Below are 7,658 nucleotides of genomic sequence, written 5' to 3' on the forward strand. Positions count from 1 at the left end.
CCAACATACGATCACCTAGTTAGATACTCAAGCACATTACATTATCCCAACATACAACACCGTATTTAGATACTCCCGGATATTTCATGACCCCAATATACGATACCATAGCTAGAAACTCTCAGATATTATAAATCCAATATACGACACCGTATCGAGACACTCACGGATGTTATCCCAATCTGCGATATCATATTTAGATATTCACCTACACTACATTATCCCAACATTTGTAGGCATGCATTCATACATTCTCCTTCATTTATTAGCAGAGATAACACCATACTAATGATCATTTGTTTGATCTTTACAAACCCACTGACTTTAACTAGAATCAAACCGGTGATAAGCATATAGGCAAGGGTCCAACATGTATGTCCTTAATACATGTATGTCCTTAATGCATTTTAAATAGCTAATTTTGTGGGAATAGTTTTCGAACAGAAGACAATTGCAACACTAATGCAGTGCATCGAAAAATCAATCCAAATATAGAAAAACCAAACATTATTGATGAATGAATAACTATTTCATGTGACAATATATTCAATAACATTGATTTATTGGTAGCAATTGCTTATTAATTATTTCTATTCTTCCAACATGACATTTTTTAAATTTCTTTTATAGTACTTGTCATTTATTAAGAAGTTTAATAAATAAAATTTTCAGCAAAATAAGAAATAGAAATTTTAATTTAAAGACAATTATTACATTTACTCTGACCTACAGAAGTTTGATAAAAAAATATTTTTTTATTTATTGATTTTACAAAAATCTGATTTTTAAAAGTATTTTTTGGTAATAATTGATTTCTAAATTTCAACATTGATTTATTGGCAGCAATTGCTTAACAATAATTTCTATTCTTAAAACAAATCAGTTTTTCCTTTCTTTCTTTTGTAACATTTGTCCTTTTTAAAAAATTTAGTAAATAAAATTTTCAGCAAAATAGCAAATAAATATTTTAATTTAAAGAAGGTAATTAGATTTGCCCTAACCTGCAGTTGTTTAATAAAAAATATTTTATTGTTCAGCAATTTTTTTTAAATGTCTGTTTTATTAAAAAGTTCAAATACTAGTAATTAATTCCTAACTTTAAACATTGCTTTATTGGTAACAATTGTTTATCAATGTTACCAATAAAGCAATCAATTAAGTTTATCAATTTCAGTTATTTTTTAAAAACCTATTTTTTATAAAAAAGATATTTTTAGTAATAATTAATTTCTAATTTTCAAACTTTTAATATATTTCATAACTTATTATTAGAATCCCTATGGCTTCTTTTAATCATTACTTTCTAAAATTAAATCAGACGTTTTTTGATATTTAATTGCTTTTTAATTAAAATTAATAAAATAATTTATAGAAATGCTATGAAAACTTTATAATATAATATCATCATCAAGAAAAAGCAACTGTAAAAATTTCACTTCATCAAAGAACGAGCAAAAGCACCATTTTCAATATTCCATCATTGCAAACACCAAACGAATGGAATAAAATCCCTTAATTAGAGGTATTAAAAATTAAGAAAAACATCACTTACTCAATGGTTGCAAAATAATGTAGTTAATCAATATTACCAACTATTCATTGATGATATATATTACACATTAGCATTCGTTATTGGCATTATAAATCTTTATATACCTTTCACACGCTAACGCAAAAACCTTGTGCAATAGACCAACTACATCCAAGACAAGTGCTAACGATGATTTGTCATTCGGATTTCCTTTATAATAGTAATACTTCCTCAACCGTCAAGAAATATTAAATATAATGCTCAAACAGTGCGAGGCATCTTAGCCAATTAAAACGTCTGAATACGTGACTCAGGTCTTAATGTGAAGATCTTGGATCAAAAGATATTTTGGATAGTAATTTGAAATGATTCTTCTACAGGGTCAATGTATATGTGCAGCTGAATACATTGAAATAGGAGATTATCTGTCACCAATTCTGTCCAAATGCTTGTTTGCAAAATCCTCATATCATGATATTGCTGAAGTCTGGATTTCTTTTCTCTTTGAAATATTCAGCTTGAAAGAAATTTTCTAATCACTTTTCAATAATATTCTCTGAGTATTTTCATTGAATATCATGCTGAAAATAGTTTCTCAAATATAAATATCTGTAATGTTCATCACGTGGCCATTTTTAGGTTTTCTTTTAAATAAAGATTCCATTTGTAAAGAATAATATAATTTATTAATTGATATTAAACTCTAAAAGTGTTCAAATTTATCCCTTAATATTAAGACTTTGATTCTGTTGTTATGTTTTTTTTCAGATAATATTTTTAAAGACCATTAAATAAATTATTTAATTAAAAAATCTTTTAAAAACAGAATTTTATTAGTGTACCAAACAGAGAATTCTTTTCTTTCTCCTTTTTTTTTTTTAATTTTACGATATATTGTTTCTCAACACTACAACCAGATGGCGCCACAGAACAAGAATTACATTCACCTACAATATTGAGTAGCCATTGCATTTATTTGTTCTTAATTTATGTAAGAAAAAGTAAAATACATAAGCATTTAAGTCAAATAGTTCCCAAAATTTTATATTCAGAATATCAGAGGATTTAGCACCATCAAATCTAATTAAAAATAGTTAACTAATGATTTCTATAAAGCTTTAGTCTTCTTAGTCTTATCGACGCTCTTAATCTTATTGTTTAGCTTGGAGTTTCCGCTTTAGAACTTAAAAAAAAAAATTTAACAGAAAAAGAAATATGATATTCCTAGCTTCATGTTGGGCGTTTCAAAAATATTAATAAATAATAAAATTAATATAAATAATAAATATAATTAATAATTTTAAAAAAATTATTAATTTTAAGAAAAAACAATTTGAAAGTTTCTTTGAGTTCAAATACTTAATACTCGATGTTATTACATAGTTAGATGCTTTAGTATCGTTTGCTGCTAAAAGCAATTACAATAATTTCAAAATTTCAAAAAAATTCAAATAAAGTTTTATTTTTATAATTCAAATTTACTTAAATGTTTAATCAAATGTACTAACTCTAGTATTTGAATTTCAGTTGAAAAAATAATTAAAATAAAAACATTAGATATGCCAGCTTTGAAACTGGCGTGAAAAAAAAATGAAAAAGCAAACTGAGCACGAAAAAAAAAAGCTTTAACATTAAAAAAGGATGCTAGTGATAGATGTAATTAAGCATCTTTATTTAGCATATTTAGTAATAAGCAATTTTACCAGTTGTGGTTAAATTAATTCTGAAAAATTGGATAAAATTAAAGAAGCAGTTGTACGGAAATAGAATTAGTGTCACATTTTTAATTTGTGTGTGTTCTAAGTGTCACTTTTTTAATTTTCAAGATGATAGAAAAATAGTTTTGTGTCTATGTGTGTGATAGTTTTAAAAGTAAAACGTAACATCTTTTCTCCCCTATTTCAACCCTTTAGTGGAAGCACAAAAACTTTTTAATGCCACAGTTACTCCTTTCATTTACTAAAGAATATATGAGCAGAATTTCTTAAAAATCCTCTAAAGAGTGAGGAATTGAATAAGGCTCAAACAAACACATGCTGAATTTTATTTTTATTGATTAACTGATTACTAACTTCTGAAAATATGATAATAGTGTTTATCATCGGAATAAAATTTTTAAAAAAAATAATGCTCTAAGGTCGTTGAGATTATAAGTCATATCACTAATTCTCCGGCCCGCCCGAAGACACACAGATAATAAATACTGAATGACCGAACCGCCGCAACAGCAACATTGAGGATGAGTTTTAAGGGCTATCACCGGCCACGGTACAACCCTCCCCGAAGGAAGTACGTCCCGTCATCGATGGGAGGAGCCAGACCCCCGTCTATTTATATACCCTCCAGTATGACGAGATCCAACCACCATGCCGGAAGCATCTCATCCTCATTTCAAGGTGTCCTCCCCCGGGGGTATCATCGAAGTATGAAATAGTTCCTTTCTTTAGCACAAAACCGAATATGTAGTTAGGATACCTTCTTTCGAATCGTTTGAAACCACAATTTTACACAGAATTATAGTTGGAATCACAAGATCACATGTTAAATTTCATTCATTTAAGTCACTGCGCTTTTGTACTACAGCGTGGGTTATTTATGTGTTTAGATTCAAAAGTTGAGATTTGTGAAAATTTCAATTTCAAATTTTTTGACTCTTACAATACAAGTTTTTAACACTTCGTGTAAGAGAAAGTAAAAATCATTTTGAAATTTCTCTCCTTGTTCTTATGTACACAAAAGTTATTCATCTAAATGCTGACCTTTACTCAATTGGCTTGTTATGTTTTTAAATTATCGTGTTTGCATGTATTTAGCCAAAAAAAAAAAAAAAAAGCTATTTAATTCTGACAAATTTAAACTAAACTTTAAAATATATTTGCAATTCTATACGTTATCGATCTTGTCCGTTCGTTTATGAATTATCGTGTTTAAATGATACGGATGGACAGACTCATTCCAATGAAATTTCATTTGATGTATAATTTTTAATCAAATTCCCTATTAAAAATTTTATAAGCTAGCTATTTTTTTATCGTTATCTATACTTATTTAAAGCTCAATGTTTGTGTTTGTGTGTGTGTTGGCGCTCTACAGACCAGACTGTTCAACCTACAGCTACCAAATTTGGTACATGTATACCTTGGAGGTCGAGAATGTGCACCTGCGGTCCCTTTTTTGAATTTTTAATTAGAATTTTAATTATTTATTAAAAACTAACTTTCCCGCCAAAAAAATCTTTTCATTTTCCCCACCGCCAAATCAGTAAGGCTTCAGTTTTTATTCCCACCTCAATGAGGCTAGGCTTAAGATTTTTCGGCCGACTATTTTAAACGATTCTGTTTATTTTCTTAATGTTTGATGCATTTAATGCATTTAAAATTAAACATTGTTAATTAATCAATCTTTGAGATTCATTCTAAAGTACTTTTGAATTAAAATAAAACCGAATAAAGGAAATTAAAAATTTGTAATTTATATAGCGTTACCTCAACTGGCGTAGAAAAATTCACGCATTTGCATTACCGTAACTGGCGTTGATAATTCACACATGCGCATTGTGTTCTTATTATTGACAATTGATGCGGACTTGATTTAAGTTATTTTTAGTTGTATGATTTTGCAATTAAATTATATTTATTTTAGTTATATATTTTTTGTATATGCTTATAGCTTTAAGTACATCGTTTTTTAAGTAGTTTTTTTAATCTGTTTTCGACCGATTATTTTAAACGATTCATTTTATTTTCTTAGTGTTTGATGCATTTAAAATGAAACATTGTTAATTAATCGATCTGGTCATGATGAATCTGAGAAAATTTTGTTGACAAATTCTTGAGACATTGCATAAATTAAGAAAGATATTCTTTAGTGCCCATAAAGTTTAAACGCTCAGTGACTCTGTTTTCAGTAATCATATTATAAAAAAAATGATTCGTTTCAGTAAAAAATATTATTATATTAATTACAGGTTAATCTTTTACACTTTAATTTAAAGCATAAATTCTACGGGAGCTAACAGAAAATTAGAGAGATGCAGATTACGTTATGACTGAAGGCCTTTATAATATTATGAGTGAATTATATGACTATCAAAATTTGAAGTTTTAAAATATTCTGATGAAGAAGTTATTAAAGTAGGAATTGCATAAAATATTTAATTATTAAAATTTAAACGAAAATTAAGATTGGCTGGTCGCCAAAGGCGGCTAGTTATATAATAATTATGAATTCATTGTGGTGCACAAATTTTAAATTCATAGTTCAGTTCTATTGCTTTGCATTTCAAATATTAAGAAAATAATGGCAGTTAAATTAAAGCAAAGTTTGCAAAGTTTTACTTAGACAATAAGCAATATCTGATTTATTGCTTCCAAGCATTGTGTAGATGAAGAATATTTTGATTATCAACGATGTTTTATGTGTAGAAATTGTGGAGTAATGATACCTGTAAATGGAAGTAGTTTAAAAAGTCGTGCTGCCATCTATAATCGATTAGATGAAGCAAAAGATTCAAAAGTATTTTCAGCAATTTTGTAGAATGATTTTATTAAATTGATCATTCGTTAAATATTCATAAGGTCTCTTATAAATTATTTTGATCAATTTTGAAACTTATCAGATAAAAAATTCTACCAGTACTCTCTTTTTTTTTACATTTATATCAACATTGCGTTTCTAATAGGAAGTGCTTCATGAGTATCATTTATTTTATTATATTTTTGACACCATTTCTATGAAAGGAAAAATGTATCTACTTTCTGTAAAGTATTTAAATTAATAACATAGGGAATGGTCTCACTAAAACTTTCTCGCACAATTTCTATTAAAGATGTTCTTCTGAACACGGATATTTCGAAGATTACAAAACTGTATGTCTATTTCGTATACGAGAGAGTAAAACTGAATATATTTGCCCGAAATTTAATTCAGTTAAACTAAAAATACGATTGAATCTTCTTAATTGTTCCATTAATTACTCATAAAGTGATAAGAATATTTTTCTGCAGTTATTCCTACACATCCAAGGATTGGAACAAAGGATGTTGTCTCAGCTAACATCATTATCATCTGTATTGTATTTTGAATCGAATATTGCGTTTTTACTAAGGATATCTGCATGAGCTAAGGATGAACTGCATAGCCTTTCATAAAATTTGGCACATCATTACACAAAAATTGTAAATATCTATCGGATATTAGACGAAACCTATTTACATGATATCTGCATGAGCTGTTATAGCCTTTCATAAAATTTGGATTATCTTTACACGAAGACTGCAGATATCTATCGGATTTTAGACAAATCTATCTACAGGATATCTGCATAACCTTTCATGAAATTTGGTATATCATTACAAGAAAATTGTAGGCATCTCTCGGATTTTAGACGAAACCTATCTGCAGGATATCTGGCTATCTGTCTGCCTGTACTTTCACATGCATATAAATCCAATAACTTATAAGTACAGTGACCTAAATCAATAAACTTTGGTGCCTTGTGACTGCAACTGTAGTTTCTGTCAAATTTTAATGTCAATCGGCCGGCAAAAATGTGTTTAAAATACGTATTATCGCAACGAATTCAGTAAATAAAAGGGCTTTAGATCTATATTTTCTAACTATCATGTTCAAGGTATTCGCGACTTTACCCAAGGGTCCCAATTTCATGTGGTGAAAGATGTATTAGATCTTTATTGAAGAGTAAACCAGAAGGTTTTGGCAGATCATGCCCGCTGGTTAATTCAAAATCTCAGCGACATTTTAAAATCTTTTGTTATAGATAATAAAGAGACCCAAAATGTGACTATGTGCCATATTAGACAGCTCTAGGCGCAATGGCAGATTTAGGCACTTTGCTGCCCTATTGCAGCGTCGCTTTTTCTAATAAGAAGGTCAATTTATTTCCATATTTCGGTGCGTTTTCAGCATCGTTGACCTTCTGAATATGCATTCGTTTTCATTTATATCTTATGATACCAGACTATCCGACATTTACTTTGTACATAATATTATTGAAAAAAAAACACGTTCGGTTTACAGTATTCTAATAACTAAGTGATTATGAGAAATTAAAAATGAACCTGGCCAATTATATTGATTATATCCTAATATTTTATCATTCACAGAA

General features: G+C 28.4%; 1 protein-coding gene across 1 annotated transcript in view; it reads right to left on the minus strand.

The window, feature by feature from the left end:
- LOC129972631 (epoxide hydrolase 1-like) overlaps nucleotides 1–1,752 on the minus strand; it is a 28,515-nt gene extending 26,763 nt beyond the window's left edge. The window contains exon 1 of the mRNA XM_056086840.1: nucleotides 1,553–1,752. The gene's annotated coding sequence lies outside the window, so the exon portion shown is untranslated. The remainder of the gene's footprint in view (nucleotides 1–1,552) is intronic.
- Between the last annotated feature and the right edge of the window lie 5,906 nt (nucleotides 1,753–7,658).

This window comes from Argiope bruennichi, chromosome 6 (assembly GCF_947563725.1).
Source record: "Argiope bruennichi chromosome 6, qqArgBrue1.1, whole genome shotgun sequence".
NCBI classification, from domain to species: Eukaryota; Metazoa; Arthropoda; class Arachnida; order Araneae; family Araneidae; genus Argiope; species Argiope bruennichi.